Source organism: Pseudophryne corroboree, chromosome 7 (genome assembly GCF_028390025.1).
Source record: "Pseudophryne corroboree isolate aPseCor3 chromosome 7, aPseCor3.hap2, whole genome shotgun sequence".
NCBI lineage: Eukaryota > Metazoa > Chordata > Amphibia > Anura > Myobatrachidae > Pseudophryne > Pseudophryne corroboree.
In genome coordinates this window covers 351,352,089-351,372,256 of record NC_086450.1, presented here as the reverse complement: position 1 = coordinate 351,372,256, position 20,168 = coordinate 351,352,089, and the positions used below count along the sequence as shown (strand labels likewise).

The 20,168-nt window shown below is 47.0% G+C and overlaps 1 protein-coding gene across 1 annotated transcript in view; it reads left to right on the top strand.

The window, feature by feature from the left end:
• The first annotated feature begins 4,943 nt into the window (after positions 1–4,943).
• ACSM3 (acyl-CoA synthetase medium chain family member 3) overlaps positions 4,944–20,168 on the top strand; it is a 136,319-nt gene continuing 121,094 nt past the window's right edge. Inside the window, exon 1 of the mRNA XM_063934436.1 lies at positions 4,944–5,062. The gene's annotated coding sequence lies outside the window, so the exon portion shown is untranslated. The remainder of the gene's footprint in view (positions 5,063–20,168) is intronic.

The window sequence follows — 20,168 nt, the reverse complement described above, 5'->3', positions numbered from 1 at the left end:
CCCCTGTAAGGTAAAAGGTAATATTGGCCCTCATTCCGAGTTGTTCGCTCGGTAATTTTCTTCGCATCGCAGCGATTTTCCGCTAATTGCGCATGCGCAATGTTCGCACTGCGACTGCGCCAAGTAAATTTGCTAAGAAGTTTGGTATTTTACTCACGGCATTACAAGGTTTTTTTCTTCGTTCTGGTGATCGTAATGTGATTGACAGGAAGTGGGTGTTTCTGGGCGGAAACTGGCCGTTTTATGGGTGTGTGTGAAAAAACGCTGCAGTTTCTGGGAAAAACGCGGGAGTGGCTGGAGAAACGGGGGAGTGTCTGGGCGAACGCTGGGTGTGTTTGTGACGTCAAACCAGGAACGAAACTGACTGAACTGATCGCAGTGGCAGAGTAAGTGTCGAGCTACTCAGAAACTGCTTAGAAATTTCTATTCGCAATTTTGAGAATCTTTCGTTCGCAATTTTGCTAAGCTAAGATTCACTCCCAGTAGGCGGCGGCTTAGCGTGTGCAATGCTGCTAAAAGCAGCTTGCGAGCGAACAACTCGGAATAAGGGGCATTGTCCAGTGTTAAGCTTTCTATGAGGTAAATTCCTTGCTATTAGTAAAGTGCCCCATACACTAGAACAGGGGTTGGGAACCTTTTTTCTACCAAGGGCCATTTGGATATTTATAAAATCCTTCGGGGGCCTTACAAAAATTATCAACTTAAAAATTAGCCTGCCCCCAGTAGATATGCCCCCATTAGATATGACCCCTAGTAGCGCTTCTTACACACACACATTAAAAGAAAGAAAAAACATAATACCCACAAGCCCCGCTCCTGCTTCCGGACCCTTGCCCTCTGCCTGGCTGCCCGCTCCTCGTAACTATGGGAGAGACGTCATTACATCTCTCCCATAGCACCGCACAGGCACACACGCACACTGCCGGAGTTCAGGAGTGAGCTCCTGCCTCCGGCTGCTGCTGAGGGGAAGAAGCCGGGCTCCCGCTAGTAACAAAATCTCAGTGGGCGCCCGGCATCTCCCTTGGTTAGGTGAGCCTGGGAGGGCCGGATCAAGTGGCTATACGGCCCGCGGGCCTGAGGTTCCCCACCCCTGCACTAGAACAATAATGCCCGATTTCATCCGATTTCAGGCATTCGGCGCTATATATCGGATGAAATCGGGCATTTTGGATGTGTTTCAAATCCGATCCGATGTGCGTTCCCGCGAGGGTCGGATCGGCTCCCCTAGATCGTTAGTGCTGCACTCGTGATATGTCGGTTCCCGCAGGCATGACTGGGATCGCCCAAGATACATTGTATGCAAAAGGACAGCATACGATATATCTTGGCCGATCCTGTCGCCTGGGAGGCTGCCGGGGTGATCGCCTGCGACATAACGGTCGGACATGCTAATGGACAAAACCATGTGCACAGAAGGCGGGGCAGATATAACATGTGCAGAGAGAGTTAGATTTGGGTGGGTTATATTGTTTCTGTGCAGGGTAAATACTGGCTGCTTTATTATTACACTGCAATTTAGATTTCCGTTTGAACACACCCCACCCAAATCTAACTCTCTCTGCACATGTTATATCTGCCCCCCCTGTAGTGCACATGGTTTTGCCCAAATGCTAACAAATTTTCTGCTGCGATCAACTCTGAATTAGGCTCTCTGTCGGCTTGTCTGATCCCCTGCTTTGGATCAAGTGCATGAACATTGGACATCCTGAGTAATCATGCTGCCAGCGACAGTAAAGCTGCATCCCAGGTATGTAGCCATTGGCTTCGGCACGCCAAGAAATGGGATGTAAATGTCAATAAATTAATGTCAAGCCAGTATACTGTATCTTATAAACTCCCTTTGGCTGGTGGCAGCCTCCTGCAGGTTTCACAGTCCTGCCTGTTGATATCCAGCTTTGTTTACACTGACTTGATGCTAAACTGGCAAAAACAGTTGTACATATACCTGCACTTTGGAGTATTTTATGTGTTTTTCATTGCATTTTATTGACTGTAGCATTTGTTATATTGAATAAAGTTTGTCTTAATTTTGAGGTATTTTTAGAGTATTGTTAGATTTATTTCTATATTCAGTTTGACACAGCGCAGGTTGTTGCACCCCCACCGGTCTCCATGGAAATGGGGGCGTGCCGGGAGTCCGCACCCCCGGACTCGCGGCGTGCCCCCGCCTCCAGCAGGCGTCGCCATGGTAACGGGGGCGTGCCACGAGTCCACGCCCCTATTACTCACGGCACGCCCACGTACATCGTGGTGGGGCGCCCCTGTGACGTGCGCGCGCTCACGAATACCCAGGCCGAATTAGAGCCCCAGTCCGTTGCTGTCCACGTCCAATGGCTTACTGTGATCTCTGTCAGAATTATGACATACAGTACATTGCACTTTGTATAATGCATGGTATAGCTGCTTCAGTGCTAATTATGCTCTCTTCATGGACTGGCCACTTGCACTCTAACATTAAGCAGTTGGAAACCCCCCGTTTAGAAATCCTGAATTTAACACTGGACTACCCAAAAAATTGTGAGTACCCCGCAGGGTCCGGTTGAGTAGGAAATAATGACATAAAGTCAAGTCTAGTACTAAATGCACACATTTGTAACTTAATTATAAAAATTAAACCTTAATTATAAAAAAGTAAACATGTGTGTGTTACAGAACATACGTGTGAGAGGGAATGTAGCAGGATGCAGCCGTTTGCTCTGCACACTTCTTGAACAGGTATGTCCCCCACCTTGCACTGCTGTCCACAGGGCCGCCAAGTTTCTCTACCTCCTTACTTACTCTGGTGCTTTTTGGTGCTTTCACTTTGAAATCCAGTTGGAACAATTTGCAATCTAGAATCATATTCCTATTTCCTTATACATTGTAAGCTTGCAAGCGGAGTGTGTGTGTGTGTGTGTGTGTGTGTGTGTGTGTGTGTGTGTGTGTGTGTGTGTGTGTGTGTGTGTGTGTGTGTGTGTGTGTGTGTGTGTGTGTGTGTGTGTGTGTGTGTGTGTGTGTGTGTGTGTGTGTGTGTGTGTGTGTGTGTGTGTGTGTGTGCTATTAACCAGTCTTGTTGTAGGATTTTTTGTTCCCAAAGGAATATGCTGGCACTTTATAATGTTAATAAATATTCTGACCACCGGTCAGTGGCAGGGACTGTTTAGATTGATTTCATATTCATATAATATGTAAAGCAGTGTGTTGGTGCTATGTACATGATAGACGATCAGTAATAGGTACATACTATACTATGGGACGTGCGGTGAGCTAAATGGCTAGCACTAGAGCCACATTTACATGCAGTATATGAGCCAAAGCGTACATCTGGACATTGGGCCTAATTCAGAGTTGATCGCAGCAGCAAATTTGTTAGCAGTTGGGCAAAACCATGTGCACTGCAGGCTAGGCAGATATAACGGGTATGGGACTCAGGGTCGACACCCATTAGGTCGACAGTGGCTAGGTCGACACTAGAAGTAGGTCGACACGAAAAAGGTTGACATGAGTTTTTTCTGTGTCGTTTTCTCCGGCAAGTGACCGGGAACTCCAATTAGTGCACCGCGTACTCTTGCATGGCACACTTCGCAGGTTACCGTTCCCAGTCGTAGTCTACGTGGACCATAACGTATGAAAAAGCCCCCCCCCCCCCCCAAAAAAAGTGAAAAACTCATGTCAACCTTTTTTCATGTTGACCTTGTTCGTGCCGACCCAATGGCTGTGTCGACCTATTTGTAGTGTCGACCTAGCCACTGTCGATCAGTGGATGTCGACTCAGAGTCCGGATACCGATATAACATGTTCAGAGAGAGTTAGATTTGGTTGGGATGTGTTCAAACTGAAATCTAAATTGCAGTGTAAAAATAAAGCAGCCAGTATTTACCCTGCACAGAAACAAAATAACCCACCCAAATCTCTCTGCACGTTATATTTGCTCCACCTGCAGTGCACATGGGGGGTAATTCCAAGTTAATCGCAGCAGGATTTTTGATAGCAACTGGGCAAAACCATGTGCACAGCAGGGGAGGCAGATATAACATGTGCAGAGAGAGTTAGATATGGGTGGGGTGTGTTCAATCTGCAATCTAATTTGCAGTGTAAAAATAAAGCAGCCAGTATTTACCCTGCACAGAAATAAAATAACCCACCCAAATCTAACTCTTTCTGCACATGTTATATCTGCCTCCCCTGCAGTGTACATGGTTTTGCCCAGTTGCTATCAAAAATCCTGCTGCGATCAACTTGGAATTACCCCCATGGTTTTGCCCAAATGCTAACAAATTTGCTGCTGCAATCAACTCTGAATGGGTGTAGTATGGCTGACCGGCGGTCAGGAGACCGCCGGTCAGCTTACCGACGCCTGGATCCCAGTGGGGAGGGGTGAGTGCAGCAAGCCCCTTGCGGGCTCGGTGCGCTCGCCACGCTGCGGGCTCGGTGGCGACCTGCGGTCGCCACGGGTTCTATTCCCACTCTATGGGTGTCGTGGACACCCACGAGTGGAAATAGTCCCTGTTGGTCGTCATGCCGACCATCGGGATAGTGAGGGGTCGGGATGGTGGAGGAGGTCATGTGACTGTCGGTCTCCCGACTGCCGTTCACATGAATACCACCCCTCTGAATTACCCCCATTATACACAGGTACAGCAGTATAAACTCCTGGAAATTTGGTGAGTTTTGATTAGAGATGTGAGGAAAAGATAGGCTCCATAGACTTTTTATTCCAGAGTTTTAACTATAAAAATGATTAGAATAATGCAAAGAAGATATTTCAAACAAATTCTTTGTAATTTTTCATATACTTTATACAGTCAAAACTCTGGCACACACGTTAGTATGACAGGAAAGGCTCTGCTTCACCTGCAAAACACACAGACACTGCAAATGAACTCTGGGTTCCTTTAGGTTAAGGTTACACAAGAAGAATAGATAATATTAAGTTATAGCTCCACCCACTAGCTCATGTCTTCTTCTGCAACAGCCTCCCTCCTCTGACTCCTGCACTGTGACATTCCCGAACATTTCCATGCAGTACCTAGGGAAAAGTCAGAAGGCGGAAGTGGTATGAATGATCTGAAGCTTTCACTCTGTGAGTATTGCTAAAGTAAGTGTGTTTGTTCTGACATGTAAAACTTGGACAGATCTTATGTTACGGTGTAAGCATGCACTAGGAAGTCTGTCATCACTATAAATGGAGTCAGTAGGAGTTTAAACCTTATTTCTCTAACGTCCTAAGTGGATGCTGGGGACTCCGTAAGGACCATGGGGAATAGCGGCTCCGCAGGAGACTGGGCACATCTAAAGAAAGCTTTAGGACTATCTGGTGTGCACTGGCTCCTCCCCCCATGACCCTCCTCCAAGCCTCAGTTAGATCTTTGTCCCCGAACGAGAAGGGTGCACACTAGGGGCTCTCCTGAGCTTCTTAGTGAAAGTTTTAGTTTAGGTTTTTTATTTTCAGAGTGGATTGGGCTTCTTAGGCTACTGGACATTAGCTCCAGAGGGACGATCACAGGCCCAGCCATGGATGGGTCCCAGAGCCGCGCCGCCGGCCCCCTTACAGAGCCAGAAGGCAGAAGAGGTCCGGAAAATCGGCGGCAGAAGACGTCCTGTCTTCAACAAGGTAGCGCACAGCACTGCAGCTGTGCGCCATTGCTCCTCAGCACATTTCACACTTCGGTCACTGAGGGTGCAGGGCGCTAGGGGGGGGCGCCCTGAGCAGCAATAAAAACACCTTGGCTGGCGAAAATACATCACATATAGCCCTGGGGGCTATATGGATGAATTTTAACCCCTGCCAGAATCCATAAAAAAGCAGAAGAAAAGTCTGCGAAAAAGGGGCGGAGCCTATCTCCTCAGCACACTGGCGCCATTTTCCCTCACAGCTCCGTTGGAGGGAAGCTCCCCTGGCTCTCCCCTGCAGTCACTACACTACAGAAAGGGTTAAAAAAGAGAGGGGGGGGGGCACTAATTACGCGCAGTATTAAAGATACAGCAGCTATAAGGGGAAAAACACTTATATAAGGTTATCCCTGTATATATATATAGCGCTCTGGTGTGTGCTGGCAAACTCTCCCTCTGTCTCCCCAAAGGGCTAGTGGGGTCCTGTCCTCTATCAGAGCATTCCCTGTGTGTGTGCTGTATGTCGGTACGTTTGTGTCGACATGTATGAGGAGAAAAATGATGTGGAGACGGAGCAGATTGCCTGTAATAGTGATGTCACCCCCTAGGGGGTCGACACCTGAGTGGATGAACTGTTGGAAGGAATTACGTGACAGTGTCAGCTCTGTATAAAAGACAGTGGTTGACATGAGACAGCCGGCTACTCAGCTTGTGCCTGTCCAGACGTCTCATAGGCCGTCAGGGGCTCTAAAGCGCCCGTTACCTCAGATGGCAGATATAGACGCCGACACGGATACTGACTCCAGTGTCGACGGTGAAGAGACAAATGTGACTTCCAGTAGGGCCACACGTTACATGATTGAGGCAATGAAAAATGTTTTACACATTTCTGATAATACGAGTACCACCAAAAAGGGGTATTATGTTCGGTGAGGAAAAACTACCTGTAGTTTTCCTGAATCTGAGAAATTAAATGAGGTGTGTGATGATGCGTGGTTTTCCCCCGATAACAACTGATAATTTCTAAAATGTTATTGGCATTATATCCTTTCCCGCCAGAGGTTAGGGTGCGTTGGGAAACACCCCCTAGGGTGGATAAAGCGCTCACACGCTTGTAAGGGCTCTACCCTCTCCTGAGATGGCCGCCCTTAAGGATCCTGCTGATAGAAAGCAGGAGGGTATCCTAAAATGTATTTACACACATACTGGTGTTATACTGCGACCAGCAATCGCCTCAGCCTGGATGTGCAGTGCTGGGTTGGCGTGGTCGGATTCCCTGACTGAAAATATTGATACCCTAGATAGGGACAGTATATTTTTGCCTATAGAGCATTTAAAAGATGCATTTCTATATATGCGTGATGCACAGCGGAATATTTGCCGACTGGCATCAAGTCTAAGTGCGTTGTCCATTTCTACCAGTAGAGCGTTATGGACACGTCAGTGGTCAGGTGATGCGTATTCCAAACGGCATTTGGAAGTATTGCCTTAGTAAGGGGAGGAGTTATTTGGGGTCGGTCTTTCAGACCTGGTGGCCACGGCAACAGCTGGGAAATCCACGTTTGTACCCCAGGTCGCCTCTCAACATGAGAAGACGCCGTATTATCAGGCGCAGTCTTTTCGTGGACAAGCGGGCAAAAGGTTCCTCATTTCTGCCCCATGACAGAGGGAGAGGAAAAAGGCTGCAGAAATCAGCCAGTTCCCAGGAACAGAAACCCTCTCCCGCCTCTGCCAAGCCCTCAGTATGACGCTGGGGCTTTACAAGCAGAATCAGGCACGGTGGGGGGCCCGTCTCAATGAATTTCAGCGCGCAGTGGGCTCACTCGCAAGTAGACCCCTGGATCCTTCAGGTGATATCTCAGGGGTACAAATTAGAATTCGAGACGTCTCCCCCTCGCCGTTTCCTAAAGTCGGCTTTACCGATGTCTCCTTCTGACAGGGAGACAGTTTTGGAAGCCATTCACAAGCTGTATTCCCAGCAGGTGATAATCAAGGTACCCCTCCTGCAACAGGGCACGGGGTATTATTCCACACTGTTGTGGTACCGAAGCCGGACGGCTCGGTGAGACCGATTCTAAATCTAAAATCTTTGAACACTTACATACAGAGGTTCAAATTCAAGATTGAGTCACTCAGAGCAGTGATTGCGAACCTGGAAGAAGGGGACTACATGATGTCTCGGGACATCAAGGATGCTTACCTTCATGTCAAAATTTACCCTTCTCACCAAGGGTACCTCAGGTTTATGGTACAGAACTGTCACTATCAGTTCAGACGCTGCCGTATGGATGGTCCACGGCACCCCGGGTCTTTACCAAGGTAATGGCCGAAATGATGATATTCCTTCGAAGGAAGGGAATTTTAGTTATCCCTTACTTGGACGATTCCCTGATAAGGGTAAGATCCAGGGAACAGTTGGAGGTCGGTGTAGCACTATCTCAGGTAGTGTTGCGGCAGCACGATTGGATTCTCAATATTCCAAAATCGCAGCTGGTTCCGACGACTTGTCTTCTGTTCCTAGGGATGATCCTGGACACAGTCCAGAAAAAGGTGTTTCTCCCGGAGGAGAAAGCCAGGGAGTTATCCGAGCTAGTCAGGAACCTCCTAAAACCGAGCCAAGTCTCAGTGCATCAATGCACAAGGGTTCTGGGTAAAATGGTGGCTTCCTACGAAGCAATCCCATTCGGCAGATTCCACGCAAGAACTTTCCAGTGGGACCTGCTGGACAAATGGTCCGGGTCGCATCTTCAGATGCATCAGCGGATAACCCTGTCACCAAGGACAAGGGTGTCCCTCCTGTGGTGGTTGCAGAGTGCTCCTCTTCTAGAGGGCCGCAGATTCGGCATTCAGGACTGGGTCCTGGTGACCATGGATGCCAGCCTGCGAGGCTGGGGAGCAGTCACACAGGGAAGGAATATCCAGGGCTTATGGTCAAGCCTGGAGACATCACTTCACATAAATATCCTGAAGCTAAGGGCCATTTACAATGCTCTAAGCTTAGCAAGACCTCTGCTTCAAGGTCAGCCGGTGTTGATCCAGTCGGACAACATCACGGCAGTCACCCACGTAAACAGACAGGGTGGCACAAGAAGCAGGAGGGCAATGGCAGAAGCTGCAAGGATTCTTCGCTGGGCGGAAAATCATGTGATAGCACTGTCAGCAGTATTCATTCCGGGAGTGGACAACTGGGAAGCAGACTTCCTCAGCACGACCTCCACCCGGGAGAGTGGGGACTTCACCCAGAAGTCTTCCACATGATTATAAACCGTTGGGAAAAACTCGACAGGTATTGCGCCAGGTCAAGGGACCCTCAGGCAATAGCTGTAGACGCTCTGGTAACACCGTGGGTGTACCAGTCAGTGTATGTGTTCCCTCCTCTGCCTCTCATACCCAAGGTACTGAGATTGATAAAATGGAGAGGAGTAAGCACTATATTCGTGGCTCCGGATTGGCCAAGAAGGACTTGGTAACCGGAACTTCAAGAGATGCTCACGGAGGATCCGTGGCCTCTACCTCTAAGAAGGGACCTGCTCCAGCAAGGACCCTGTCTGTTCCAAGACTTACCGCGGCTGCGTTTGACGGCATGGCGTTTGAACGCCGGATCCTGAAGGAAAAAAGGCATTCCGGATGAAGTCATCCCTATCCTGATCAAAGCCAGGAAGGATGTAACCGCAAAACATTATCACCGCATTTGGCGAAAATATTTTGCGTGGTGCGAGGCCAGTAAGGCCCGACGGAGGAAATTCAACTGGGTCGATTCCTACATTTCCTGCAAACAGGAGTGTCTATGGGCCTGAAATTGGGGTCCATTAAGGTTCAAATTTCGGCCCTGTCAATTTTCTTCCAAAAAGATCTAGCTTCAGTCCCTGAAGTTCAGACGTTTGTAAAAGGGGTACTGCATATACAGCCTCCTTTTGTGCCTCCAGTGGCACTTTGGGATCTCAATGTAGTTTTTGGGTTCCAAAAGTCACATTGGTTTGAACCACTTAAATCTGTGGAGTTAAAATATCTCACATGGAAAGTGGTCATGCTGTTGGCCCTGGCCTGGGTCAGGCGCGTGTCAGAATTGGCGGCTTTATCCTGTAAAAGCCCTTATCTGATTTTCCATTCGGACAGGGCGGAATTGAGGACTCGTCCTCAGTTTCTCCCTAAGGTGGTTTCAGCGTTTCACCTGAACCAACCTATTGTGGTGCCTGCGGCTACTAGGGACTTGGAGGACTCCAAGTTGCTAGACGTTGTCAGGGCCCTGAAAATATATGTTTCCAGGACGGCTGGAGTCAGGAAATCTGACTCGCTGTTTATCCTGTATGCACCCAACAAGCTGGGTGCTCCTGCTTCTAAGCAGACTATTGCTCGTTGGATTTGTAGTACAATTCAGCTTGCACATTCTGTGGCAGGCCTGCCACAGCCAAAAATCTGTAAATGCCCACTCCACAAGGAAGGTGGGCTCATCTTGGGCGGCTGCCCGAGGGGTCTCGGCTTTACAACTTTGCCGAGCAGCTACTTGGTCAGGAGCAAATACGTTTGTAAACTTCTACAAAATTGATACCCTGGCTGAGGAGGACCTGGAGTTCTCTCATTTGGTGCTGCAGAGTCATCCGCACTCTCCCGCCCGTTTGGGAGCTTTGGTATAATCCCCATGGTCCTTACGGAGTCCCCAGCATCCACTTAGGACGTTAGAGAAAATAAGAATTTACTTACCGATAATTCTATTTCTCGTAGTCCGTAGTGGATGCTGGGCGCCCATCCCAAGTGCGGATTGTCTGCAATACTGGTACATAGTTATTGTTACCAAAAAAAAAAAAAAAAAAATCGGGTTATTGCTGTAGTGAGCCATCTTTTCTAGAGGCTCCTCTGTTATCATGCTGTTAACTGGGTTCAGATCACAAGTTGTACGGTGTGATTGGTGTGGCTGGTATGAGTCTTACCCGGGATTCAAAATCCTTCCTTATTGTGTACGTTCGTCCGGGCACAGTGTCCTAACTGAGGCTTGGAGGAGGGTCATGGGGGGAGGAGCCAGTGCACACCAGATAGTCCTAAAGCTTTCTTTAGATGTGCCCAGTCTCCTGCGGAGCCGCTATTCCCCATGGTCCTTACGGAGTCCCCAGCATCCACTACGGACTACGAGAAATAGAATTATCGGTAAGTAAATTCTTATTTTAATTTAGGAAGGAGCTGATCATGTGAGCTTACAATCAACATTTGTATACAAATGAATTAGTGGATTATGGGGGTAATTCAGACCTGATTGCTCGCTAGTGTTTTTTGCAGCGCCGCGATCAGGTCAGAACTGTGCAGGTGCATCGCACAGGTACAAAGCGGATCGCCTCTCATCGATGGGTTTGTGCGAAGAATCTATTCGCATGGGCGATCGCAAGGAGATTGACAGGAAGAAGGCGTTTGTGGGTGGCAACTGACCGTTTTCTGGGAGTGGTTGGAAAAACGCAGGTGTGTCCAAGCGTTTGCAGGGAGGGTTCCTGACGTCGATTTCGGTCCTGGACAGGCTGAAGTGTTTGCAGCGGCTGAGTAAGTTCTGGGCTACTCAGAGACTGCACAAAATCTGTTTGTACAGCTCGGCTACACATGCGTTCGCACACCTGCACAGCTAAAATACACTCCCCTATGGGCGGCGACTATCTGTTCGCAGCAGTACAAAAAAACCCTAGCGAACGATCAGGTCTGAATTAGGCCCCATGTCACATAGCTCACTGTATGTATCATGCTGATGTTACTTGCTTCACCGTCTCTGCTGCAAGATGCTTCATCTGAGTATCTCGGGAATCCCTGTTTGGCAGTATCAAAGTAAACGTCATTATTTTCCTGTAGGAGCTGGTTCTGCCGTAATAAAGCTAAATGAAGTTTTTGTGCATAAGCTGCAGTATGATCAGCATTATGTAGATACATCAAGGTCATAATTGACATACTCTCCCACGCACGTTGCCACCCAATAATGTAGTTGTTAGCTTGCTAGCGGGTGTGGTACAATTTGTCGACATTCAGAATTTCGACATGGATGGGAGGTCAGCTTTCACAACGGACAGCATGTTGAGCATGCGGACATCCGCAGCGGTGGTGAGTATTGCTGATACCCTAATCCACATTACAGGCTATGTCGACATTACAATATCGACATTATGTCAGTATTCTTCTGTCAACATTCTGCATGTTGGCATTAAGAACGTACAGTATACCCTGCTAACTGGCTAGGATAATAACAGTGTGAGGACATTATACTTGATATGTCATATCCAGATTCGTGGCCATTCAAGTAATTGGCACAGTATAATATTAACCCTTCTTGTTAAGTGTAAATAGAAAATAAGTAATAATGGCAGCACGGATTGAAAAGTGCAGAATGGTATTAGTTTGATGATAAGAGCTGTGTATTTATAGCAGGCCAATATTATAATTGTATTGATGACACAATACAAATATGCTGAATAAATAAATGGTAACTCTATACACATGAATTAAAAATAAATAAATAAGATATTGCTATGTAGTATAATCTAATAAAACAGTGATATAGTTTGTCAAACATATACAATGTAGCTAGTAATATGCTACAGTTTTATCAAGGTATAGAAAATACAGTCTGCAATACTAGCTAGTTTCTGCTACATCTCTTGTAACCAGGCACCGGTATAATTTTTTTAAATGTATTTAGATACAACATTTGCACCATTGGAAAATTATATCATGCACCTCTTATGCTCTGAGCTGTGAACAAGCTTCATATAGTGTACTTGGGGGGTGATTCCGAGTTGTTCGCTCGCTAGCTGCTTTTAGCAGCATTGCACACGCTAAGCCGCCGCCTACTGGGAGTGTATCTTAGCATAGCAGAATTGCTAACGAAAGCTTCGCTAATTTTCTCGTAACGATTACCCCGCAGTTTCTGAGTAGCTCCAGACTTACTCAGCCATTGCGACCAGCTCAGTCCTTTTCGTTCCTGGTTTGACGTCACAAACACACCCAGCGTTTGCCCAACCACTCCCCCGTTTCTCCAGCCACTCCTGCGTTTTGCAACTCGAACGCCTGCGTTTTTCTGCACACTCCCATAAAACGTCCAGTTTCCGCCCAGAAACACCCACTTCCTGTCAATCACACTACGATCAGCACAGCGATGAAAAAGCTTCGTTATGCCGTGAGTAAAATACCTAACTTTTGTGTAAAATAACTAAGCGCATGCGCTCTGTGAACCTTGCGCATGCGCAGTAAGCGACTAATTGCAGTATAGCGAAAATCGGCAACAAGCGAACAACTCGGAATGACCCCCTTGGTCAGGTGAATTATGCTCATAGGGGGTCCTGTCCTCTTTGTCCCCTGATACCCCTATCAGACCACCTGACATGGGAGCTCCCAGGGTGCGACCCGCCTCAGGCGCCCCGCCGCCGCTGTAAGCAACCAGGTTGGTGACGTCATCGGTGACATGACGGGGGTGGCGCTTGGAGATCACATGATCTCCAAGTGCGGCCTGTCCACACACAGTGTACGGGAAACAGGTCGCATCGACCCGGCTCCGGTTCACACCTCACAGCGAGCCGGGTTAAACACATGTCCAACCCTGCTCCGACCTGGTTTTTCAACACTGGCATCTGTCAGACTGCACATGAACACGACTTATGCGTGTTCATGTGCCAATAACCCGTGTTCATAGCTGGCGGTCTGAAAGGGGTATTACAAAACTTCCACCTGGGATCCTTCACTTCCTCTCTCTTATACCCTTTTCAGACAGAAATGTCTGAAAATGCCAGCATCTACCCAGTATTTGAGTGCTGGGTAGTTTTGCCAGTCCCTGCATAACCCCCGTTCACACAGACAAGTATATTACCCAGTAATTTGCAGAACAACACAGGTATTTCGTCTGAGTGAAAGGGTCAACCCGGGTCAAAGTTCCCGTGTCTCCGACCCTGGTAAATTTCTGGGTCGAAGTCTTGGAAATTTCAACCCGGTTTGACCCTTTCACACAGAAAAAGGACCCAAGTTAATCGCAAAATTACCGGGTAGAACTGCTTCACTCATTAATTCGTTAATTTTGCTTTCTGTCTGAAAAGGGTATTACACTCTTCCTTACCCCCTTTCCTTATATATGTATGTTTCTTGCTGCTGTTATACTGTTAAATATTTCTGTTGAAATTGTTGCAAAAGAAAAAAATTTTGTTTATAAAATGCCATATAGGCAAAATTATACCCCTTTAAGACCGCCAGCTTTTAACGTTTTAATTGCACATGAGCGCGCATAACCCGTGTTGCTGTGCGGTCTGAAAGAAGCCAGATGAAATAATCTGGGTTGAGCAACCCGGTATTTCAAATCGGGTGTCGAGCAGGATTGAACGCATGTTCAACCCGGCTCGCTGTGCTATGTGAATGGGAAAGCCGAGTCGATGCAACCCGTTTCCCGTTCACTCTATAGAGACAGGCGGCCCGCGTCACCGCTGATGTCACTAACCCAGCAATATGGCCGGCCACGAGATGGCTAATGTAATGGATAGAGTGGGTGATATCGCGGAGGGTAATGTCTGAACACTGACACTGCACAGCACTCTCACCTTTTACATTGATTCAGCGAGTCAGTTCTACCAGCCAGTCACTATTGTTAGCGCCGGTGTCCCATGGCGCCGCATTACAGGGAAGGAGATGCACTAAATAAACTACAGCTCTCAGCAACCCTTAGCGCCGAAGCATTCAGTTTTGTTCTGTTCTGATCCTCAATGCTGGTGCATGGGTAGGGTCGGATTGTATGTCACTTTAAAAAGCTTAAAGTTATTACAGTCACAAATTGTGTAGTACACTGTGGAAGTGTTGATTATTTATCATGTCTACGAGCGGCAAAGGTGAGGAAGATACACTCACAGCAACACCAACACTCATATCATGTTTGTCTTGCAAGGCTGTGTTATCCTCTCAGGATCTGGTTCAGGATGGTTTGTGTGCAAATTGTTTTAGCTTTCACCAGGGGTTCTTGAAAAATACAAGGCAGATTCAGGTGCAGGTTGATCCACCTTGGGCTATGTTTGCACAGACTTTATCCAGTATAGCTGAAAGGATAATTCCTACAACTCCTGTACTGGGGATAGGTTACACGATTAACCCTTACATGCAGTTTCCCACCTGTGGTGTATCACTTCCATCAGCTGCCTCTCAAAAGAAACAGGCTGATAAGCCTGTGGTAAGTAAACCGTCATCCTCACAGGCTACACATGGTTCAGATAAGGATGAAAGCTCAATTAATTCTACTTCGGTATACAAAGAGGAGGAGGAGGTCTCAGCTCAGTGGATATAGCTGAGTTTATTAAAGCAATGAAAGCCATTCTATCCTTAGAGGATTTAGCAGAGCCTGTGTTAATAACCAAGGCACCTGTGTTTAAACATCCCAAAACAGTTAACACCGAGTTTCCAGGGTCAGATCAGCTGACGGAAATCATGGAAGAGGCTTGGGCTATGTCTAATAAGTTGTTTAGAATTCCTAAGAATTGGAATTCTAATTATCCTCTTCCAGCTGGAGATTGTTTAAAAAGGGAGGTGGCTCCTAAATTAGATACGCATGTGATTCGATTAGTGCGAAAATCTACATTACCTTTGCCTTTAACATCATTAAATGATGTCACAGATAGGAGAGTGGATGGTTTTCTAAAAATATTTTTTTTACTGTCTGGGGCAGTCATAAGGCCAGCCATGGCTTCAGCTTGGATGGCAAAGTCAGTGGCTGCCTGGGCTGATGCATTGAAAGGGAGATTTTTCAATAGCATCTAGAGAGCAAAAATCCCATATAGGACATATAAAACAGGCTGCAATGTTCTTGGAAGAAGCAGCATTGGATATGGGTACTATTGCCCCCAGGGCATCAGCTTTAACAATAGCTGCTCGTAGAGCAGTTTGGCTACGTACGTGGAAAGCTGATTCAGAATCTAAGAAGGTTTTGGAATCTTTGGCCTTTTCTGGAGATATTCTTTTTGGTAAATAATTGACAAATATTTTGGAGTCAGAAGCAGACTCCAAGAAAGTAAAGTTTCCTTCCACATACAATTTCAAACCTAAAGTTCCGGCTTTTCGTCCCTTTCGGTCTCAAGGAAAAGCTAAAAGTAAAAGTGATAGCAGGCAGTTCCAATACAACAAGTCTGGTAAGACTAAAAAGCATTGGGCTACCAGAAGACCGGTTGGTAAAACAGATAAGCTAACAGCCTGATTGTGCGGGCCTCCACCTGGGGGATCCCAGGGTGGGGGGCCGACTTCAGTTTGCACAGATCTGGCAGCAGTCTACAACAGATGCCCGGGTGCAGGAAGCGGTATCTCTAGGTTATGCTTTTGCCTTCAAAAAGCACCCTCCTCAAAGGTTTTTTTGTTTCAGCCCGTCTCGGGTGGAGACGAAGGCCAGGGCTTTGCAAGAGGCAGTTCAGAAATTGCTTCAGTCAGGAGTAGTCATTCCAGTTCCTCATGCACAATGAGGACAGGGGTCCAGCATTTTCAGTTCCAGGCCCTACCTTTTGGGTTAGCCACAGCCCCAGAGTATTTACCAAGATTATGGTGGTAATGGCAGTTTATCTCCGCCAGCAGGGGATAAGAATTTTTCTATACCTTGACGATCTTTTTATCCTGGCACAGTCGCAGGAATTTTTCCTATGTCATCTGCAACAGACAATAACGTGACTGTAGAAGCACGGGTGGCTCATAAATTGGGCAAAATTGTCTCTGGTTCCGTCACAGCGGATGACTCACTTGGGGGCTGTACTGGATTCAGGTCTTCAGAGAGTAATGTTACCTCTGAACAAAATATCCACGGTTCAGTCAAGGAATCAGGACTTGCTACACAGTCAAAAGGTATCCATTCACACAACAATGCGTGTGATGGGTATGATGGTGTCAACATTTGACATGGTGGAGTATGCACAATTCCACTCGAGGCTTCTGCAGCGTGATTCTTGCCAAATGGAATGGGTTTCATCAGATGATAAAAACACAGACTATGGTTCTTACGATAGAAGTAAGAAGGTCATTAGCCTGGTGGCTACAGACATCCCATCTGGACAAGGAGAGACCCTTTTGGATATCAGATTGGGAAATTCTGACAACAGATGCCAGTCTCCAGGGCTGGGGAGCAGTGTCAAAAAGGTTGTGTTTTCAGGGGCAATGGACCAAGGAAGAAGGTTGCCTGCCAATAAATATATTGGAACTTTGGGCCATATACATGGCACTGATTCAGGCAAAGGACATTCTTCGAGGAAAACCAGTCCAGATTCGCTTGGATAATGCAACGGCAGTAGCGTACCTCAACCATCAGGAAGGAACTCGCAGGCAGAAAGCAATGAAGGAGGTAAGTCACATTCTAAAGTGGGCAGAACTTCATCATCCAGCTTTGTCCGCAGTGTTCGTTCCAGGAGTCCTAAACTGGAAAGCGGACTTTCTCAGTCGACATGCCATTCAGGCAAGCGAATGGGCTCTACACCCGGAGGTCTTCCAGACTCTAGTAGACAAGTGGGGTTTGCCAGAGATAGATCTCATGGCATCCCGTCTTAACAACAAAGTTCTCGCATACGGGTCAAGAACAAAGGATCCCAGAGCGATCTCTGTGGATGCCCTGTCTGTAAGATGGGACTTTCATCTGGCTTATGTGTTTCCTCCAATCAGGGTGGTGAGAAAGATAAAGCAAGGGAAAGGTGCCGTGATACTAATAGCTCTGGCTTGGCCCAGGAGGCATTGGTACACAGATCTGCAGAGAATGTCGATGGATGCTCCACTTCTGCTCCCTCAACGTCCAGATCTACTGATGCAGGGTCCTAGTTATCAAAGACATCTGGATCGACTGTCTTTGACGGCGTGGCTCTTGAAACCTCTATCCTGAAGTCAAGAGGATTCTCACAACAGGTAATTCAAACTATGCTCAGAGCAAGGAAACCTTCCTCAGCTCGCATTTATCGCCGAATATGGCAAACCTATATTCATTGGTGCAGTGAACGCAAAATGGACCCTAAGTCTTTCAGAGTTTCCAGGGTCTTAGCATTCCTTCAGGCAGGAATGGATAAAGGTTTGAAGGTGGCTTCCTTGAGAGTGCAAGCGTCAGCATTGACTGTATGGTTCCAAAAGAAAATGACTAACTTACAGGATGTGCCTACTTTTTTCCAGGGAATGCTGCGCATTCAACCTCCTTTTGTTTCTCCTACAGTGCCTTGGGACTTAAGTCTAGTCCTGAAAGCCCTTCAAGTTGCCCCATTTGAATCACTTAATGAAGTGGATCTTAAATGGTTGACAGCTAAAGTTCTCTTTCTACTGACTGTGGCGTCAGCTAGAAGAGTATCAGATTTAGGGGCATTATCATGTCGTTCCCCATTTCTGATTATTATTTTTTTTATCCAGATAAAGCAGTTCTCAGAACTATATCTGGGTATCTTCTGAAGGTGGTGTCTAAATTCCACCTTAATGAAGAGATTGTAGTCCTGGCTTTCCAGGAACCGGACTTTCTGCGGGAGATGCATCGCTGGACGTTGTCCGTGCTTTAAGGATCTACGTGGATCGTACCAGTGCCATCAGAAAGACAGATTCTCTTTTCATTCTCTATGGATTTCACAAGAAAGGATGGCCTGCTGATAAGCAAACACTGGCAAGATGGCTTCGGATGACGATTTCAGAAGCATATTCTCAAGCTGATCTCCCTGTTCCGGCTAATGTCTCTGCTCACTCTACTCATAAGGTAGGTCCATCATGGGCAGCACAACGTGGTGCTTCAGCAGAAGATATATGTAAGGCAGCCACATGGTCTTCCATTAACACATTCATTAGACATTATGCCATGGATACCTTTGCCTCTCATGACGCTGAATTCGGGCGAAGGATTCTCCTGTCCAATCAGGAGCGTCTCCACCACTAAATTGCTTTGGGAAATCCCATTGTTATCCCTTGGATAACCTGTGGACCCTGACGGAAAAATATACGTTATGGTAAGAACTTACCATTGATAACGGTATTTCTCCTAAGTCCACAGGATCCCACCCTGACGCACCTGATTTGAGGATCCTTTTACTCACAAACCTCTTCCTTCTTGTACGTAAGGGTATACATGTGTGTTCTCTTCGCCTGATCAGGGCTATCTATGATACTCCTGCCTTGAGCTTTGGAATACAACTGATTTGCCTGAGCCAGGAGGCGGGGCTATATGGGCGGGCCGTTGCATGCTAGGAGGCCGGAAAGCTTTGACCGATTGATGCAAATCTGCTGTCGCTTCATCATATCCCATTGTTATCCTGTGGATCCTGTGGATTTAGGAGAAATACTTTTATCAACGGTAAGTTCTTACGATAACGTATATATTTGGTTTGCTAACAAACCTGACTAACCACCTGTGTGCAGTGTCGCAGGACCCGTTCTGCACATGCACAGTCCACACACCACTGAAGTTGCATACAACTCTGAATCAGGCCAGATGATCTCTGTTCAGACTTGCATCTACTGTATGTCAGTCTCCAATCCAGTCATTGGGGTATATTTACCACAGCTTCTAAAACAGAGAATTGGTGATGTTGCCCATAGCAACCAATCAGATGCTGTCTATCATTTCTGTATTGCCTTTTAGAAATGAAAGACAGCATCTGATTGTTTGCTATGGGCAACATCACCAATTCTCTGTTTTAGAAGCTTTAGTAAATTTACCCCATTATGTGGTTCAAGTAGCTTATGCACACTGGTCCTTAATAATAAGCAAGTAAAACCAACTTTTGTGTATTAAAGAACAGTCATGATGGTAGAATACATCTTGCAGCTTTGATAAAAAATAAGAATTTACTTACCGATAATTCTATTTCTCGTAGTCCGTAGTGGATGCTGGGGACTCCGTCAGGACCATGGGGAATAGCGGCTCCGCAGGAGACAGGGCACAAAATCAAAAGTTTGACCACTAGGTGGTGTGCACTGGCTCCTCCCCCTATGACCCTCCTCCAATCCTCAGTTAGGATACTGTGCCCGGACGAGCGTACACAATAAGGAAGGATTTTGAATCCCGGGTAAGACTCATACCAGCCACACCAATCACACTGTACAACTTGTGATCTGAACCCAGTTAACAGCATGATAACAGAGGAGCCTCTGAAAAGATGGCTTCCAACAATAATAACCCGATTTTTGTAACAATAACTATGTACAAGTATTGCAGACAATCCGCACTTGGGATGGGCGCCCAGCATCCACTACGGACTACGAGAAATAGAATTATCGGTAAGTAAATTCTTATTTTCTCTGACGTCCTAAGTGGATGCTGGGGACTCCGTCAGGACCATGGGGATTATACCAAAGCTCCCAAACGGGCGGGAGAGTGCGGATGACTCTGCAGCACCGAATGAGAGAACTCCAGGTCCTCCTTAGCCAGGGTATCAAATTTGTAGAATTTTACAAACGTGCTCTCCCCTGACCACGTAGCTGCTCGGCAGAGTTGTAATGCCGAGACCCCTCGGGCAGCCGCCCAAGATGAGCCCACCTTCCTTGTGGAGTGGGCATTTACAGATTTTGGCTGTGGCAGGCCTGCCACAGAATGCGCAAGTTGAATTGTGCTACAAATCCAACGAGCAATCGTCTGCTTAGACGCAGGAGCA